The 20,127-nt window shown below is 45.0% G+C and overlaps 1 long non-coding RNA gene across 3 annotated transcripts in view; it reads left to right on the top strand.

The window, feature by feature from the left end:
• LOC143441433 (uncharacterized) overlaps positions 1-7,646 on the top strand; it is a 28,150-nt gene extending 20,504 nt beyond the window's left edge. For all 3 annotated transcript variants that reach the window (XR_013108819.1, XR_013108818.1, XR_013108817.1), the window contains one exon: positions 7,147-7,646. This is a non-coding gene — a long non-coding RNA (uncharacterized LOC143441433). The remainder of the gene's footprint in view (positions 1-7,146) is intronic.
• Positions 7,647-20,127: the final 12,481 nt, after the last annotated feature.

Below are 20,127 nucleotides of genomic sequence, written 5' to 3'. Positions count from 1 at the left end.
CCAACAAACCACCAAGAAAGAATAGCCCATTCCGTTTCTGACTAGAAAACAGAACTCACTTGCCCTAGCACCGATGATGAAAGAACCCTTTCTTTGGGAGTGCAGTGGCTCCAGAGGGCGCCTGGGAGGAGGAAAACCCTGGTTCTGGTTAGACCTTTCGTCCTATGTAATGGTTTCCTTGAGCCCGGCAGTCCAGAGCAGCCAAGGTTCCACAGAGGCCTACACAGAGGACAGAGTGCCGCTGTATTCATCACTCTGATCTCCTGCCAAAAATGAACCCCGCAGGCTGCGTTTGGGACGATGTCCCCTATCCAACCGCACCGAAGACAGCTTGAAGGAACTTGAAAGGTAGAGGGGGAGAGTGACCTTTCTAAGCTGCCTGGCTCCCCGACAACTAATGGACACTACTCCTCCAGAGATAACCGGAAGTCTAGCTTTGGTTTTCCATCATGGTTAAGCAAAACAAGAGCTGTCCCTTGATCCTCCCACTGCTTTGTGAAATTGGAGTAGGTGGCCCAACCGCAAGGTCGGGATACTTTGGATGAGCCGAAATGGTCCTTTTTTTTTTTTTTTTTTTTTTTTGACTTTCGCTGCCATGCTGCAATAGTTTGAAAATCAGGGCAAGATTTCCGGAGGGCGAATGAGATCATCTTCTCAGTGAAAACGCTCAGCAAGTGCCCCCTGGTGGTTGGTTTATAAATTTTGCTCGTGGTTGACAATGGTTTGTATTTATGAGGTAAAATGTGTCTGACAGTGTTATGCTAACGAAATAAGCTTTCCGCATTCGGTTGTTCTCAGATGACAGATACTGTTTATATGTCTCTAAAGATGACTCCTGTACACACACACTTCCCAGCTGCCTCTCTGGTCAGGCTCCATCCTTCCCTGTTTTGTCAAGGGCACCCAGTTTGTGTTAGTGTAAGATTTGAGATTTTAGATGATGTAATTCTGTCTAATACTATTTAAGGGACATAACTTAACCTGAATTGGGGAATCTTTGGAGCAGTAATGCTGTAGAAACATCAACATGGGAATTTTAGACCCTCGTCATTCAATCTTACTAACCTTACCAGGGCAGGTATGGCACCCCACCAGAGATGCACCACCTGTCACTCCCTCAACCCCTATACCCACCCTTTAAAACTGTACCAGCATGCCACTCATCCGAATGCCTCCCTAGCTGCCCTGTTCCCTAAGTATAGAATCTGGACTTCAGCCAGGATTTCAAGCTGTCCCGTTCTTTCTCACCTCCCATGAGAAGAGACCCAAGCCTTTACCGTTGTCTTTCCCACTGAACCTTTATGTGAAAACCCACATTGCTTTCTTTGAAGTTAGATGAGATATGCTGATTGGCATATGTCTAAGTACTGTCCACCTTCTTGCTCCCTGGAGGGCTGTGAGCCATCAGCATTGGTAACTGCCCTACCACCACCACCACCACCAGCAGCAGCACCACCCAGGCCGCCGCCATGCTTCCCTACAGTCTCCCTCCCTAGTCTCCTGCTCTACCACTCTCTCCTGGGTTGCAGCAGCAGCTGACCTTCACCTGCCTCTCTGGCTCCTGTTCACTTGCCTTGGGGTTTGTGATGATCATAAGATTTCCAGCTACCGTTCCTCTAGGCTTTGTTGTTGGGGCAGGGCATGGCCATCAGGACTTACAAACAGAACCTTATTTAATTCCCATAATTGCCTTATGTGGGAAGTTCTATTGCAACACTCAACTTTACAGAGAGCCTCAGCAACCTACCCAATAGCACGCAGCTAAGTTGGTAGCAAAGCAGACTGTGAACTTGGGTCTAATATACAGCCATGAGTTGATTGCCACCCTGGGAACAGTTACTGCACTCTTCTCGTCTTCCCTCTGCTTGCCCCTTCCTCTCTCCTTTGGCTGTATAGCTTTGTTTCTCCTCCCCTGCCTGAGCAGTGCCTCCTCAAAGCTCAGCCTTCAGTTTGACGTTCTTGTACTCTGGACACACCTTCCAAGTGTGGCTTTCCAGGGCTATCTCCTCATTTATGAGCCCCTACTTCTTTCATCTCGCTCTACTCAAGACCCTTGGCTACTCAGCCATCACCTCTCTTCGTGTCACATAGATACAGTCCTCTCTCTCCCGTCTCCTCTTCCTCCTCCTCCTCTTCCTCCTCTTCCTCCTCCTCTTCTTCCTCTTCCTCTTCTTCCTCCTCCTCCTCCTTCTTTGCCTTTCCATATAAATTGTAGAATAATCTTGCATATATGTACTTTTATGAGTGGTCCCCCCTTTTTTTCTTTTTCTTTCTTTATTTTATTTATGATTACATCATTGCTCTCTTTAGACACACCAGAAGAGGGCATCAGATCCCATTACAGATGGTTGTGAGCCACCATGTGGTTGTGTGGTTGCTGGGAATTGAACTCAGGACCTAGGGAAGAGCAGTTGGTGCCCTTAACTTCTGAGCCATCTCTCCTGCCCTCCCCTGTCTTCTTTATCTGCCCAATCCACACACCCATCTGACCCTTCTGTGACTCTGATGTTACTCCCTGTCTCTCCAGTCCTTTGTTGGCCATACCTGGCATGGTCACCACTGTCTCCATCTCTCCAGGGACCCATGGTTTCAACACCTACTTCTCCAACCTGATCCCCACAGTGACAGCTCATGAGCCAGAGTTCAAATGAGATAAAGGAAGGTTAGCTCCACCCAACACCAGATCTTCAAGGCTTTCTCCACTTAGGTCTCATAGTTCCCTCACTGGGCAGCCACTCTCATTTCCCGCATTTTGCAGATGGGAAACCACGTCTCAATGATAATTTGCCACCTATGAACTGTATTTGAATTCAAGCTGGTTTTTAAACTCAGGCTGTCTAATTCCTGAGTGCCTGGACATAACCACTGCCCTACACTGTCTCACCTGACACTCCTGCTCAACACCATTTGGTGGCTATCCCTGAGTGCAAACTGCCTTGAAGCCCCTAGCATCCTGTGCCAACACATACAGCTAACATTATCCTCTGCTACTGTCCTTCCTGCATCCAAGCGTCAAGCAAACTAAGCTCTTTGCTGCCTAGAACACACCTTCTTAGGGGTTTCCTGCCTTTGGTGACACTGCTCCTGTGACAGGGATGCCAGTCTCCTCATCCTTCCAGGCAAGCTGGGTCCACACTTAGAAGCCTCAAGTGCCGCAGCCTCTGTGAAAATACAACATCTTTCCCAGCCAGGCAGGGGTGTCCCATCCTTCCTGAGTTCTCCTGCCCCGCCTATGGCCTCAGTCAATAGACCCACTCAAGGCTGCTTCCTTCCCTGCTTGAGTTCTGCTGTAGCCGCAGATAGGTACCTTTCCCTGCATCTACCCCAGCTGTCTACACCCCAGGAACCCAAACAGCCCTGCCCAATGAGTAGGCAAATGTTAGGGCTGGTGACAAGAATCTTATCTGACTAGCCAGGCATGGCGGCACATGGGTTTAATCTAAGCACCAGGGAGGCAGAAACTGGTGGATCTCTGAGTCTAGGGCCAGTCTGATCTGGAGAGAGAGAGAGAGAGAGAGAGAGAGAGAGAGAGAGAGAGACAGAGACAGAGACAGAGACAGAGACAGAGACAGAGACAGAGACAGAGACAGAGACAGAGAGAGTGTTAGTTCCAGGACAGCCAAGGCTACACAGAGAAACTCTGTCTTAAAAAGAGAAAGTTGTCTGGTACCACTTCACACTCATTGGGATATTATCACCCAAAACTCTAAAACAAACAAACAAACAAAAAACAAATTAGGGCAGTGCTGGGGGAGACGGGACTCCCTACCTCCTGTTTCTGTGAGTGCAGCAGCTGTGAAAACAGTAAGGTAGTTTTCCAAAACCCCAAACAGAGAATGACCATAGACCCAGACATGAGCCTATTTCTGGTTACATAGTTGAAAATACAGAGATCAGTGACTTAGAGGGATATCTTCACATCCAGGTTTATAACAGCATTATTCAAAACATTCAAAGACGAAAGTAGCCTAAGTGTGTCTCTAGTTGGATGTAATAAAATACGGTGTGTATAAACAGTGGGATATCAGTCAGCCTTAAATGAAGAAGATTCTAACCAATGCTACAGCTTGGATAAAGCTGGAGGACATTGTGCTAGGGAATCAGCCTGTCCTAGATAGGACACATGCTATATTATTTTCCCATACAAGATACCTGGAGCAGTCAAATGCAGAGGAGTAGAGTGTGACCAAGGTGTTGGATAGAGGGGACAATTTGGAGCTGTGGTTTACTAAGTATAGTATTAATTCAGAAAAACAGGAACATTCTGGTGATGGCGTCAGCAGTGTGACCATGTGATTGGACATATCTCACTGGATTGTACACTTGGAGGCAGTCAAAATGGTGACTTACTTTCAGAGAATGAACCACAATGACAGAGGGGATGGGAAGGAGAAGGATGGATGGGAGAGAGACAGAGAAAGAGAGAGAGAGAGAGAGAGAGAGAGAGAGAGAGAGAGAGAGAGAGAGAGTGTTATCTTGGTAGTAAGCTGCGTTGGGGCAGAGAAGACTGGGGAAAGGAGGACACATGGGGATGTGGAGTCACTGCAAACATCTCAAGGTCCATGGTGTCTATGGAAGGCCAAGCCACATCTGTAGATCAGGCAGGGTTGTTATCCATGACAGAGAAGTGGGACTGGGCTGGAATCTGATTCTGTCATTTCCTTGCTTTGGAGCTGTGGGAACATTGTTGAAGCCTTCTGTGCCTTTCTGTTGGGGCCCTTGGGAGTCATGGCCTGTGTTACAGAAGAGCTGGGATTGGGAGGCCTGGGCTCCCTGATGGGGAAACTGCAGCATCTGGAAGCTCAGCCTGTTTATAATAGAGTTGAGCAGGGAAGTGGGTTGGTGAAGTGGATTGTTGCATACATAAAAATAAAAAGGCAGGGTTCTTATATAGAACAGAGAGACGAGCCTATCTAATCTCTGCAGGTCCAGTCTCTGTAGGCAAGCTGCTTTCAGGCTGTGGGTGGTGTGTGTAAGGAGAAAGCAATGGTGGACATTTTCTATACACACTATCAACAACCACACATAGACTAGAGGAAGGCGTTGCCATCCCTCTGAGCTTCACCCAGGACAGGCTTGGCCACTCCCACTGGTCTAAGGCACTGGGGTCCTTAACACAGCCATGCCTATGTCAAAGGATTCATACTCAATACACACTCAAACAATACACACTTGGGATTTCACATGCTCCTTGCAATGGGGTTCAGACAGTTGACAGGAGTCCAGCTGCATCAAAACCAGCTGGGGGTAGACCCTGCTGAGTCGGAGATGGAGATGACGCCTAGCAGAGACTCCAAGGCAGATCTCTGAGGAACCCTGAGGTTGCTGCATGAGTTCAGGTGTATCAACATCTGGTTAAGTTAGAAGAGTCCTCAGAGGCCTGGGGAGGCCCAGAGCCCACTGTGAACTCTGGTCCTTGGGGGCAATCAGGATTCTGTTGTCACGTGGGAAGGGAAGCAGCAGAGGGATAGCACCAGCTCACAGGGCAGGTTGTGTCCCAGGGCTCTGAGCTCTGTACTGATGACAGGGCAGGGAGGTTCACACAATGTGACAAGTAACAAAATGATTAGATTGTCCCTCTTGGGAGATTGTTCCCAGGAGGGGCGCCAAGGGAGGTAGTGTGTGTGAGAGACAAGGTGTCCACGCTTGTTTATCTCAGGGAAGGAGAGTTGAGATGCAATCTCCTTGCGTGCTGAAAAGAACAGAGAAAGCAACATGACAACAATGAACACTAGCCTGGGAAGATGTCACAAGACCATATGCTGCCTTCAGAGGGGCACCCTGTCCTTGGACCTCCCTTACTCAAGGGTGCTAACCTGGAGGAACACCAGGGTCCTGTGACAAAGCCACCAGTTCTCCACCTCCGGGTCTTGAGACTAAGCCTGTTCCTGCTGCTCCTTCTGGGACTCGGGTTGCTGAGAAAAGTGGCCGATGACCTGGAATAGGACACAAGGTTCCATTCTTTTGTTCAAAGCAAGTGGCATGTGGTCTACTCATGAACTTCTAGAGACAGAAAGATTGTCTCTAAAGCAGGGGAAAGTGTCCCTCGGGATTGGAGGTCTTCTGGGGAAGGGCAGGATGTGTTTTACAAAACCCATCTCAGACATGGGTGTCCACTGTCAAAAGAACATGCTGTCATGAATCAATCACAGACAGAATTTATTCATGGCCATTACTGCTGCTATGCATCCTTGGGACAAGGACAAGGAATTCATCTTTATGTCCTTTGGCAGCAACGGAGACCTACAGTTTGGGAGTCACATAAAGAATAGAATGAAAGAACAGTGTAAGCAAGGGATATAGGGGACACTGTCAGCTGCATGTGTCTGTGAGAGGCAGGAAGGCTTTTGAAATCTTAAACACTTATTTAATTGAGTTGAAATTCACATAAACATAACTATCCTTTAAAATGTTTATTATATTTTAATTTATGTGTGTATGTGTGTATGCCTAAGTGTATATGTCTGTATACAACATGTAAACATGAGCCCAAGAATGCTGGAAGAGGTGTCAGGTCCCTTGGAACTGGAGTTATAGGCAGTGTGAGCTGTCATGTGATGTTGGGAACTGAATCTAAGTCTTCTGCAAGATGCCCCTGAGCCATCTTTTCAGCCACTAATCTAACCTAACAGGTGCTATTCCATGGATCTTAGCACAACCACAGTGCATCAGACACCCCACTAACAATGGTTGTGAGCCCATCTGAGGAGGCAGGGACAACTGTCTGGGAAAGGGAGTGAGCCTGTTAGCAGGTTCTAGGGCTCTGAGGTGGGCCTCAAGGGATCTGGTCGGAAGAGTAGGTTCCAGGGCTTAGAGGTGGAGAGTGAGGGCAGAAAGACAGTGTGGGGCCCAAGGAGCATAACCATTCTGCATATGAGTGAGAGAAACATCAGTGGGAGGAAGAAGCCACCAGCCAGGAACCCTTAACATCTACAGAGGTCTGGAGGAGGAGGAAGAGGAACAGGAGGAAGAGGAGGCTGAAGCTTCCATGTAAGGCCAGAGGAGGGCCCCTTATGACTTCTCTCTCTGCTGGCCTGAGACACTGGAGGGCTGGGGCTGTCAGTGTATGGACATGACCTTCTCAGACCTTACTGAGGCTTAGGTACTTTCCACTGATGACTGGCTCTTTCTTTTCCATCTGCCTAGATGTATCAGGATGACATCATAATTCAAACTTTCTCTGAGCAGAAGTGCACTCTGGGATCCCAGTGACCCCAATATCCAGAAGAACAAGGTACCTATCCTAGGCCCGGGCTCCCCAGGCTCTTTGATGGCCCTCTACTAGCCACACTCCCTGTGGAAGAGAGGCACATTGGTCAGGAGACATCTGTATTGTATCTTCCCTTTCCATGTTCTGGGTATCTGGGATTCGGGAATTCCTCCTCTGCTGCCTCCGAGCCTGTGTCTCCCATGGTTACCTCAGGGACCTGTATTTTTAGCACGATACCTTTGTGCTCTGCTTTTGTGTTGACGGGACTGGAGGCTGCTTGCCTGGGGTCAGTGTAGATAGAGCTCATGCCTGCCAATCTGGGTGACTGTGCTATGTTGGAAATCCTAAGGAGGCTGGGTAGGGATGGTAGGCAGGCTTCTCAGTGTTTGGTATGAGTTCTAGGAGTCCAGCCAGCCCTGCAGCTCACAAGAGTGCATTTGTCAATAGATTTTTTTTTTTAGTGGATTCATTTGACTTTTAATTAGCATATAAAGTAATAGATCACACGTGAAATTTTATAATGCTTCCCTCTTGATGATTCTCCTTCTCAACTCTGCCTGCCTTGAACACTTTCTCCCTTGGTAGTCAGGCACCCTTGGGAAGTCCTGGTTCCCTTAAAAACAGTTCCCTCCCTTGGGGCTTGAGAGATGATAGTTCTGTGGCTAAGAACGTCTCCTCCAGAAGGCCCTGTTCATAGCCACCTGCAACTCCTATCCCTAGGGGATCCAATGCACTCTTCTGGACTCCACAGGCAGCAGCCCCTCATACACACACACACACACACACACACACACACACACACACACACACCCTACACATAAAAATAAATCTTAAAAATCATATTTTAAGAGAAACACCCCTCCTCCAAAGTATTCCATATTTTTTTATTCTTTGAAAATTTCATATTTATTGTAGGAAGAACAGTGCAGTAACCTCTATGTTAAATGCCAGGCCTTGTTGGCCTTGTTGCCATCAAAGCATCTCCTGCAGGAGGACCTAACTGAGGACTGACTGAGAGACCATGGATTGCTGGTGCAGACAATGCCAGTCAATCAGGAACTGCTGTTCGGAAGAGATGCTTTCTTAGGACCAGTGGGATGCGGGTGGAGGGTATTCAAGGAGCTTGCTGTGGTGTTTCTCACACCTGCTCCCAGAGTCTGCTACTCTGCCCCTCCTTACCTAAAACCCCAAAGAGTAGATGGGGTCAGGCAGCTAGTAGTCCAGGGCACAGACAGCAATTTATGTAATGTATTTAGGTCATATCCATCCATCATTTTCTCTCTCCAGCTCCCCCTGCTGGCTCAGTTTTTCACTTTAAAGATTTTGGCTATGTAGCAGGCAGCTCCTCCCTGGGTCCTTGGTGTTAAGCAAAAGCCAGGCGCAGTCTTGCCTGCGCCTTCTCACCCAGTCATGTGGTGGGTTGATTTGTAGGTGTGTTTTCTTCTCTTTGGAGCCTCAACTGTGACAAGAACGATGAATTGAACAAGTGATAGCTGACTGTGCCTTCCAGCTTCTCACAGCGCTTACGTCGGAGGGATAGGAGTGGGGCGCTCCCCCCCCATATGTTTATATATGTATACTTGCACACATGTATATATCACATGAGGGACCAATCCTTCCTACTTCAGCTTAGGAATTGAATGCCAAATCTCACACAATGACTCTCAGAGACTGAGCTCTCTAGAACCTTCTAGAAGTCATCTGGTCTTAGGTTCAGATCCCATCTTCCCAGAGTACCCTGGCCAACCATAAGATGATAAGCATCATGACAACTGATACAGCATCAGCTGCTGTCCCTTGCGCTGACCCACCGCCACCTCCAATAGAAACACTTTCAAAGCCGTTGCCACCATCATCACAAATTCCCCCATCAGCACTATCCTCACACAATTATGTACTCGACAAACACTTGCTGTAAATCTCTCTCAGGCCCATAGTATATATATCAGGACACAACAGTCTCCTGAGAACTTACACTTCAGGCGCTAAAGGGACCTGAAACCATACGAAGGAAGTTATTAAAAATGCTAGGATTCGATATGTACTATGGAAAGGAAGCAGAGAGCGGTGAGGGCTGGAGGGCGGGGCCCGTGGGCAGGCAGTTTCATATAGCATGGACATCGGCAAAGATTGAATCAAGATCAGAAAGTGAGGGATTTGACTGTGCTCTCATCCTTCTTACTGAATGATTATTATCATGTGATTTTTTTTATACACGAAACATTTAATCAAAAACAGTTTGAAAAGAGTCTGAAATGGCAAGGACAGACCTCCTTAAACTTAAGGTCTAATGGGGCGAACGTTTCATGACGCGTTGGAGGAGCCTTGCTGGATTTCTTTCACAATGTTGCCCCTCCGTGGTCAGTGTGAGTAGTGCAGGGTCAGGAATTCAAGAGTTTACTGTGAGCCATAATTTCTTACCCAGATATTAGCAAATTATATTAAAGTCAACAAATATACAAAAACATTACAAAATAAATTAGTTTTAAATGTAAAATCCTCACAAGGGAGAAGCCGAATTAAAAGGGACAGATTAGCCCCCAAATTCCCACAATTTGTAAAAATATAAATAAGCCGGGTGGTGGTGGCACACGCCTTTAATCCCAGCACTTGGGAGGCAGAGGCAGGCGGATTTCTGAGTTCGAGGCCAGCCTGGTTTACAGAGTGAGTTCCAGGACAGCCAAGGCTAAACAGAGAAACCCTGTCTCGAAAAACCAAAAAAACCAAAAAATATATATATAAATAAAATAAAATTTATTAATTATATCAATAATCATGTGCGCTTGTGATATTTATGGACACTGTGTCACAAAATGGGCTGGCTACTACTTCTAATTTTCTGTTAAGCTTCACAATGTTTTAAAACATATTTTTAAAGGTTTATTTATTTTTATTTATGTGAGTACACTATAGCTGTCTTCAGACATACCAGAAGAAGGCATCAGATCCCATTACAGATGGTTGTGAGTCACCATGTGTTGCTGGGAATTGAACTCAGGTCCTCTGGAAGAGCAGTCAGTGCTCTTAACCACTGAGCCATCTCTCCAGCCCCCACAATATTTGATAATGGAAATATTAAAGCATTTTATATGAAGCTCGAAAGATCATTAATACCCTATTCCTGGAACATATATATTAAGACTAATTAAAATGAGATTTATTTAGTTTCAACCCAAGGGACTAGATGTGATGGAGTCATCCTTAAGCATCTAGAAAACATGCATGTTAATATCTGATAATAAGTACTAAGTAAAAAGGAATTGCTGGACATGCCCTTGGTAGGGCACAGTGTTTCCATCCAGCACCAGCACCAGCACCAGCACCAGCACCAGCACCAGCACCAGCACCAGCACCAGCACCAGCACCAGCACCAGCACCAGCACCAGCACCAGCACCAGCACCAGCACCAGCACCAGCACCAGCACCAGCACCAGCACCAGCACCAGCACCATGCTTTAAGAAAAAGCAAGAGACTCACCCTCATGCAAGTTTGGAAAGAGACAAATCATCCATCCTGGAGGTGCACGCCATGTGGCAGCCAAGACTGTTTGTTTGCTTGTTTGCTTGTTTGCTTGTTTGTTTGTTTGTAGTCCTGGCTGTCCTGGAACTCACTCTGCAAACCAGGCTGGCCTTAAACTCACAGGGATCTGCCTGTCTCTGCCTCCTGAGTGGTGGGATCAAAGGAATGCACCACCACCTCCTGGCCAAAAGACTGATTTTATTAATTTAAACGTTAGAAATGAGGAGATAAAATCACCAATAGTCTAATGTGAAGAGCAACGTGTACTCAGAAAAAGGGGGAAAGAGTGAAGATGGACAGAAGGTGACAGAGACAAACACATACTCAAAACCCAAAGCTTCCATATAGCAGGCGGTGAATGGCTGAGGAGGCAAAGCCCCTTTGCCACATCAGCTAGGAAATGAAAGCCTTGGGCCTAAATTTAATATGAAAGTGATAAAGTAATAGGGCTCCAAAATGATTCTGAAGATCAGGGATTTAGACAAATGAAATGCAGACTGTAGTCTCAGACTGAGAGACTCCATGTGGTAAACATAGCCAAGTAAAATGTAAGATGTAAGGGGGCCATAATGCAATTGCCCGTAAAGATTTGTGGAGGAGAGAGTGAAGTTTATTGCTTCTAAGGCTCACATAAACATGAGTATTTCACACTAAATTTACGATGAACAGAGCTAATAATTATGTAATAATTATGTATCCTACATATCAATGTTACTGAGAATATATTTAAAATATTTTTCCTACAAAAACAAGCATGTGAAGTGACTTGTATATTAACTAAATTGATCATCCTACATTGTATACATGGGTGGGCCATGGTGGAGCATGCTTGTAATGCCAGCCCTCAGAGGCTGAAGCAAGAAGACTGTGAATTCATGACCAGCCCAGGCAACACAGAGACTGTCTTAAACCAAAACCAAGAATCACAATGTACTCCCAAAATATACTAGATTATTACTAGTCAATTAAAAAAAGGATAGCTAGAAAACCTTTTCTACGAAGAATAATGAAATAGGATAATTCTACCACACATTAAAACATACTGTGAAATTGTAAGTAGTTGAGCAGATTAGACAGATCAGTGGGAGGTATCTGAAGGGAAAGTCAAGATGCAGGCTCATGCACGTAGATTTTTTCCCTGTAATATTATTATTAGTTATTATTAATATTATTATTATAATATTTTATTTTATACATACAAGTGTTTGCCTGCATGTATATCTATGTGTCATGTGCATGCCTGATGTCTGTGGAGGCCAGAGAGGGTGCCAGAGCCTTTGGAACTGAGGTTACAGATGGTTATTAATGACTGTAGGCGCTGGGAACTGAATCCAGATCCTCTGTAAGAGCAGTCAGTGCTCTTAACTGCTGAGCCATCTCTCCAGCCGTGACGGTTCTTATACTTTAAAGATGGAGTTTTGAACCACTGGGGGGAAACAAAGCCAAATAAATAATGGGACTTGGGAAAGCCAAAGGCACCGGTCACCGTGTAAATGCAGCTGTGCCCTTTATCTTCCACAAACATACATCCTAGATCCAGAGGTGGGAGTCTAAATGGTCACCCTGTAAATGTCCCCTATGACCTCAGTTTGTGTAATGTGACTTGTATGTATGATTTCAGGGCTGACCATTTGGTATTGGATAACCAGTTAGTGTGCTCTTCTCTGGGGACGGCTGTTCCTCCTGCTCTCAGCATCTTTACTTGCCCGTAGTCCTCTGTTTAATGTTGAGGCCAAAATACAACTATAGTAACTGTGGTAGTGGGTTTTCCCCTGTCCACCTTAGCATGTCTGTGTATTGATGTTGTCCCTGCTCAGGTCACGCTTAGGCAGCCATGTGGGTGAGGCATTAGCTTCTGGCATTCCTAAGAGAAACAATCTCACAGCAGACTCCCTGTTCCCTGGACTCGTACAATCTTTTTGCCCCTCTTCCAAGATGATCCCACTTGTGTTGCGGATGTATCAAATGGGACTGGGCTCCACAACTCTGCACGTGTACTGCACATTTTCTGAAATGTTCTCTGTCTGCTGCAAGAGAAGTTTCCCTTATGAGGCAGTGGGACTCCACTTCTCTGTGAGCTAAGGGACAAATGGAAGGGAGTTAGGGATTGTGTGGGTTTTGTAAAGTGGCAGCTGTAGATTATGCTCCAAGATCACATTCCTTTACCCCTCTTATTCATCCCAGGCCAAGCTGCCCAATCAAGAAAATGCTCCACAGACATGTCCATAGGCCAGTCTGATGGAGGCTACTCCCAAATGAGATTCCTACAGATATCTCGGCATGGAGAGGGAAGAGGAAGAGAAGGAGGGAGAGAGGGAGGGGGAAGAGAGACAGACAACAGACAGACACACACACGTACACACATGGAAACACACACACACACACAGACATACAAATGTACACACACAGAGAGACACACACACAGACAGACACACGCAAGTATACACACACATGTACACTCACAGAGAGACAGACAGACACACACACGTACACACACAGAGACTTGTATTGCACAGAGCACATTTCCCCAAGCATACAAAGAGCACGCCCCCTAATGACCACATGTTGAACTACAAAAAAGGAAAAAAAAAGCTCAACATATTCCAAATAATTATTTTGAAGATCACAATTTTTTTCACAATGAATTAAAATTGGGAGCAGCCTGTAGGTTGACAAGGAAAACATAATGAAAGTCAGATGAGTTTAGAACTAGTTGTACTTACTAAACTTTTAAAAACAGTTGTCACTGCCAAGTAAAACTTTAACTTTAAAAAATGGACTCATTAGAAAAAGAGGATGAAAGAAAATCAATCAAGTCACCTGCTGGAAATGGAAATCCAGAATAACCCGGGGGAAACAGCTCACTAAACCGAACACTCTTTCCTAAACATAGTGTTTCTATTATCATCTCTTGTTAAATCAAGGTAAATGATCTTGAAGCCCAACATTCTTTATAAAGACAGACTATGAATCAGGCCATGAGGAAATGGTCGCAACACAGTGTTGCAGCCCGAGCTGCCCTATGTTTGGGGGCCAAAATGTCACAGACCGCTCTGTCAGTGTTGGGACCTGCACTGCCAAAAGCCTTGGTGGCTAAACTGTTAGAACCTGCACTACCCCAAGCTGCTCCAGTCTGCGGGTCAGGGTTCAGCAAGAGAGAGAGTGAGGATGGACTGGAAGAATGGAGACCAGACAGAGTGTGATTCAATCCTGTTTATTCTTCAGTCTCTCTTCTTCTCTCCAAATCCCTAGTTCCTAGTCCCTAATTCCTAGTCCCTAGTGCCTCCAAATTACAAGTTACCTCTTCCAAGTGCCTGCTACCTAATGCCTAATTCCTACTCCAAGTTGTACTCTAAGTTGTACTCTCTAACCTAATTCCTAGTTCCAAGTTGTACTCCAAGTTGTACTCTCTAACCTAATTCCTAGTTCCAAGTTGTACTCCGAGTGCTTAATAATCTATTGCTTTCTTCTGTCTGCTTCTTGCCTTTTATATGTCTCACTTCTAAGCCACGCCTCTAAGTCACGCCTTTAAGTCATGCCCCTAGGCCTTGTCTCTAAATCTGATCTCTAAGTCACGCCCTTAAGTCTCAGCTCTAAATCACAGCTTTAAGCCTCACACACACACAAGGGAAGATCCTGGGTATCTAAACCAAGATGTTATCAGAGTGTGCTCAGCTGTTGTAGGCTATTGTAATGAAATCTCTTGTCAGGGTATATGGCTCAAGATGGCTGCTAGGATGATAGCTGCCTTCTGTTGACTCCCCACAGGTCCCCCTTTTTAAATTTTTTTCAAAAGGGAAGGCTGGGAAAACTTATGGAAACCGTGCCTGTCTTAGGTTGGAACAAAGGACCCCAGCCTCTCTTTCCCATCTTTGGATACTCAACAGCCATTGGTTGAGCTCCTGTCTTAGGATGGTGAGGCCTCCCCTTTTAGGGGCAAGGGTCTTGAAGTGTTCTCTTACCCGTCATTGACTATCTGGCTTAGCGTGTAAGTTAGGGGATAATCCTCGTTAGTCTTGATGACAGAGGTTTTACAATCCCCTACTTCCAGCCTGTAATAACGGACCTGTATGGGTTTCATTTGAATAGCGCCTATCTGTTGTACAAAAGCCATCAGTTTGTTGAACAGCATGGACCTGAGAGACAAAAGACTTAACAATGCCTGAATAATCAGTATAACAGCAACACTCTTTTTTAAGGGCAACACATAACTCCCTCTGTCTGAGGAGTAAAAAGTATAAGCCTCTTCTATTCTGTTTACAAATGTGTTATAGCAGAATCTAAATCTATAAAAATACAGAACTGATCATAGCTTTGATCTTAACAAAACAAGTAAGGAAATCCCTGTTCCTGCTCTAGTCAATCTCAAACCCAAAATACAACTATAGTAACTGTGTTAGTGGGTTTTCTCCTGGGTCTAAACAATGTTCCCCTCTAAATCATAAGTTGGGGAACTAAAAGTCCAATAGAGCCACCCTGGAGGTACGGGTGGTGATGTCTCCTTCCACACTGGGGACTTCCCAAGTCAGGTTTGCTGGTTGATCTTTTCCAGTTTGAAGGCAATTGAGAAGCATCTTCATGTTTCCTGCGAAGAAAAAGTACGCTTCTCAGGGGGTTTCTCCTCCCTGGATTTGTTATTGTTGTCTATCTGTTTAATCAGTCTCTCTGGCAGCCAGTGTGTGGCATCTGCAGTTTGGGAATATATGCAGACAGAACCTCTTCCCCAGATAAGCACTGGATCTGGCCCATTCCAGGTTCCAGTTAATGGGTCTTTCCAGAGGACTGTTGCAAAATTCTTTTTGGTATCTGGATGCCAGAATCTATCTGCAGCGGATTTTCCTTCAGAATCCAAAGTTAAAAAATTTAAAATAAAGAGTGTGTGATGAAGGATATTTCTGGGGGATCCCTTGGTAAGGTACCATTCCCCCTTTTTAATTTTTTCAAATTGACATTTAATGGTTTGATATGCCCTTTCTACCACCTTGGCCCTGTGGATTATATGGAACACCTGTTTTATGTAGTATTCCCAATTTTTCACAGAATTGGCGGAAACTGGAGCTTGTATAACCTGGGCCATTGTCAATCTTTATCTGTTTAGGCACACTCAATACAGCAATTGTAGCAAGCATATGAGTGATCACATGCTTGCTTGTTTCTCCAGACTGTAATGTTGCATAAATGAAACCATTGTATGTATCTACACATACATGTATATATTTTTGATTGCCAAATTCATTATAATGAGTAACATCCATTTGCCAGATACTGTTTGGTACCAGATCCTTTGGATTTATGCCCAAATGAGGAACTGGTAAAAGTGTAACACATGATTGACATTGTTTAACAATTTGTCTAGCTTGTTCTCTGGTAATTTTAAACATACTTTTTAAAGTTTCAGAATTAAGGTGATGTACTCATAAGCCTTTATGGCCTGATCCAAGTTAGATAATCCCTTCTTCACTTTTTCCTAATCCTTTCCCTGTGGGAAAATCCAAAGTTTATCATTTGAGCCATGATTACTTCATTAGGGCTGCACATAATCAATCCCAACTGGGATAATAGATCTCTGCCCCAGAGATTAATAGGAAGGCCCGGGATGACATAGGGTCGTATATTCCCTGTATTACCTTCTTTATCTTTCCACGTCAGCACCTTAGAGCTTTGTAGTGGATTTTGACTTTGGCCAATACCCCTTAGATTGGTTAAGGTTGGGGTCAGAGGCCAGGTGGCAGGCCAATCACTTTGTTTTAGGATAGTCACATCAGCTCCTGTGTCAACCAAGCCTTGGAATGCCTTTCCATCCAGCCATAGTGTCATCATAGGTTTTTGTTTAACTATAGGCTGTACCCAATATGCATCAGAGGAACCAAAGCCTTGATCCCCTCTTTTAGGATTCTTATATTTGTGATTAGTAGGGTACAATGGAAGTAACAATAGTTGAGCTATCCTCCTTCCTGTAGAAATGGTGACTATATTCTGAATTACCTGTGCCATTACCTTAATCTCACCTGATAATTATTATCTATAACTCCAGGAAAAATTTGTAGTCCCTGCATTGTAGTACTGCTTCTTCCCACTATCACACCAAACACATTTGGATAGAGTGGTCCAAACACTCCAGTGGGTAAGGCCTGAGGTCCCATTTCTGGGGTTAATACTGTGTGGGTGGCAGAACTGAGGTCTAGTCCTGCACTTCCTGGTGTTGCTCGACTAAGTTCAGACAGGGATTGTTGTTTGTTAGTATAAAACTGACTGCTCTATAAGCCTGTTTTGGCTTGCATTGGTTTGGGGCCTGGAGCTGGCCCCTGTTCCCATTTCCCTGATTATGGGAAAGGGTGTTTCCTTGTGCGTCTCTTTTGGACCTACATTCACTTGCCCAATGCCTTCCACATTTGCAAAGTGGGCAGAGCCCAGGCTGTTTTCTGGGCTGTCTCTGGGTTAACTCATTTTCTGCTTTGCAATCTCTTGCAAAGTGTCTAGGCTTGCTACATTTAAAACAAGCCTTTTGGTTTCTACTAGCCAAAAAATCTCTTACTGATTGTCCTTGCATGGCAGCTGCCATAGCTAAGCCCTGTTGGTAGGAGGGACCTATGTTAGAACAGAGTCTGATATACCCCGTAAGGTCTGTCTTTTTCCTGTAGGGTCTAATGGTCGCTTGGCAGGCAGGATTGGCATTTTCATATGCAAGTTGTTTCACACAATCTATTCCTGCCTCTGCATTACCAAAAATCCTCCCTGCTGTTGTCACTAATTGATGAACAGAATCAGAAAATCGTTCATCAGGTCCTTGTCTGATTGCTGTTCAAGATGCACCAGGGTCTCCCTTGCTGGGAGTTTACACCAAGCCTTCATGGCTGCATTTTGAATTTGAGCAAATAAGCCTGGGTCATATTGCATATGGTTATCACTAGAAGCAAATTGCCCTTCTCCTACTAAGGCATCAAAAGACCAACCATTGCCTGCCTGAATGTTTCTCCTAGCTGTTTCTTTACAATTCTCATGATACTCTGATTTCCAAATAAGATAGTCACCACCGATAAGAACTGGTCTCACTAAGGTATTCCAATCACTAGGAGTCAGCCACTCCTCTGCAACAGACTCTAAAATTGCAAGAGTAAAGGGAGCAGAGGCACCGTATTGTGATACTGCATTTTTTAATTCCTTAATAATTTGAAAATTAAATCCTGTGTGGTGTCTCCAAGCAACTCCTTGATTGTTTCTGGTCTCAGATATAGGGAAAGCCTCAGTGTCTCCCTTCTCTGGATGATCTGTGGCTAATCTTAAGCTAGGTGATAGAGACTGTCTTTGGACTCCTGGTTGAGGAACACAAGGAGCTGGGGGATTTTCGCAGTTTACCTCTTGAGACATCTTCCCTGTCTTTAATTTTTGTAGCTGATTAATTAAGTCCTGATACTCTTTTTCTAACTCTATTTGTTGTTTAAGAACATATATGTTTTTTCCTGTAACTCCCATATGGGATCTATAACCACCATCTCCATTGGGGGAGCACTTGGAGGCTGAGGCGCACTGGGAGAAGGGCTTTGGGAAGAGGGCAATTCAGGGTCATAATGTTCAGCTGCCTCTTCCTCTAGGTTAGCACAATCTGGCTCTGACAAATCATCATCAACCTTTGGTTGTATTTTAGATTCTAATTTTGGATAAATACATTTCTTTTTATTTGGAACATGAAAGACAGTATTCACACAATGAAACAAAAGTAGACAATTAACACATGTGAGCAGCAAACAACAAAACAAAAACAGAGAGTTGAGTTCAGGCTGACTTATTTCTTGCCCCATTTTCATTAACATGACTTACCTTTCTCGACATGGCAGATTCCCATGGTAATCACTTTCTTTTTACTTCTGAATTTCTGGCAGATCCTTCTTCCAGTAATGTTCCTCACTGGGTCTCTCATTCTTGCTGCCCCATGTTGGGTGCCAAAAATGTTGCGGCCCGAGCTGCCCTATGTTTGGGGGCCAAAATGTCACAGATGCTCTGTCAGTGTTGGGACCTGCACTGCCAAAAGCCTTGGGGGCTAAACTGTGAGAACCTGCACTGCCCAAAGCTGCTCCAGTCTGCGGGTCAGGGTTCAGCAAGAGAGAGAGTGAGGATGGACTGGAAGAATGGAGACCAGACAGAGTGTGATTCAATCCTGTTTATTCTTCAGTCTCTCTTCTTCTCTCCAAGTCCCTAGTTCCTAGTCCCTAATTCCTAGTCCCTAGTGCCTCCAAATTACAAGTTACCTCTTCCAAGTGCCTGCTACCTAATGCCTAATTCCTACTCCAAGTTGTACTCTAAGTTGTACTCTCTAACCTAATTCCTAGTTCCAAGTTGTATTTCCAAGTGCCTAATAATCTGTTGCTTTCTTCTGTCTGCCTCTCACCTTTTATATGTCTTACTTCTAAGTCACACCTCTAAGTCATGCCTTTAAGTCATGCCCTTAGGCCTTGACTCTAAATCTGATCTCTAAGTCACGCCCTTAAGTCTTGGCTCTAAATCACAGCTTTAAGCCTCACACACACAAGGGAAGATCCTGGGTATCTAAACCAAGATGTTATCAGAGTGTGCTCAGCTGTTGTAGGCTATTGTAATGAAATCTCTTGTCAGGGTATATGGCTCAAGATGGCTGCAAGGATGATAGCTGCCTTCTGTCGGCTTCCCACAACACAGTGTGGTTTAGTTCGGAATTACTCATGTACACATATGATGACATTCCCAGGACCATCGTCAAGGGTAAGACATTCTAACTCACCCAAACATCCTTGCACTGGAAACTAATGAGCATGTGAATTGTGATGTATTCACTTGACATAAACTGCAGAAACAATGAGCGGTGATAGCATGCCATATTTGCACAGAGGAATCTCACAAACAAGCAAAAGGACAAGTTGCAGAGATTTTGGTGTGCACTGTTGTGTTCATGCACAAGCTGACGCTCCAGGGACACATACATTCATGGTTAATGTATGTATAAACACATGGAAATGACAGCTGATAGATTTGAGATGATGCCCAGGCCTGAGGAACATGGGCTGGATACAGGATCCTGGATGCACCAGAGGAGAGGAGTCAGGGCAACCACAGGCATGGATTAAGGGATTGCATTTTAAATCTTGGTGTTGGATGCGTGAGGGTGCAGCACACTACTGCTCACACTTTTCTGTATGTCTAACAGTTATGCATGGCCACTGTTACACGTGCTGCATGTTATTAGAGTATAAAGTACACACAACACAAATCTCCTTCAAAAGGCTTACCGGTCTCAAACCCATGCTCCACGCTCTGGAATCTTGCTGTTACCTGACTCTTGGACTTGAAGCCCATGAGTGACACGGATGACTATGCCTAGCACACACAACAAGCAGGCGTTTGCTCTTCCATTTGTGTGGGCTGC

Source organism: Arvicanthis niloticus, chromosome 2, assembly GCF_011762505.2.
Source record: "Arvicanthis niloticus isolate mArvNil1 chromosome 2, mArvNil1.pat.X, whole genome shotgun sequence".
Taxonomy (NCBI): domain Eukaryota; kingdom Metazoa; phylum Chordata; class Mammalia; order Rodentia; family Muridae; genus Arvicanthis; species Arvicanthis niloticus.
Note: the sequence above shows the minus strand (reverse complement) of the source record. Positions and strands in the feature narration are given on the sequence as shown.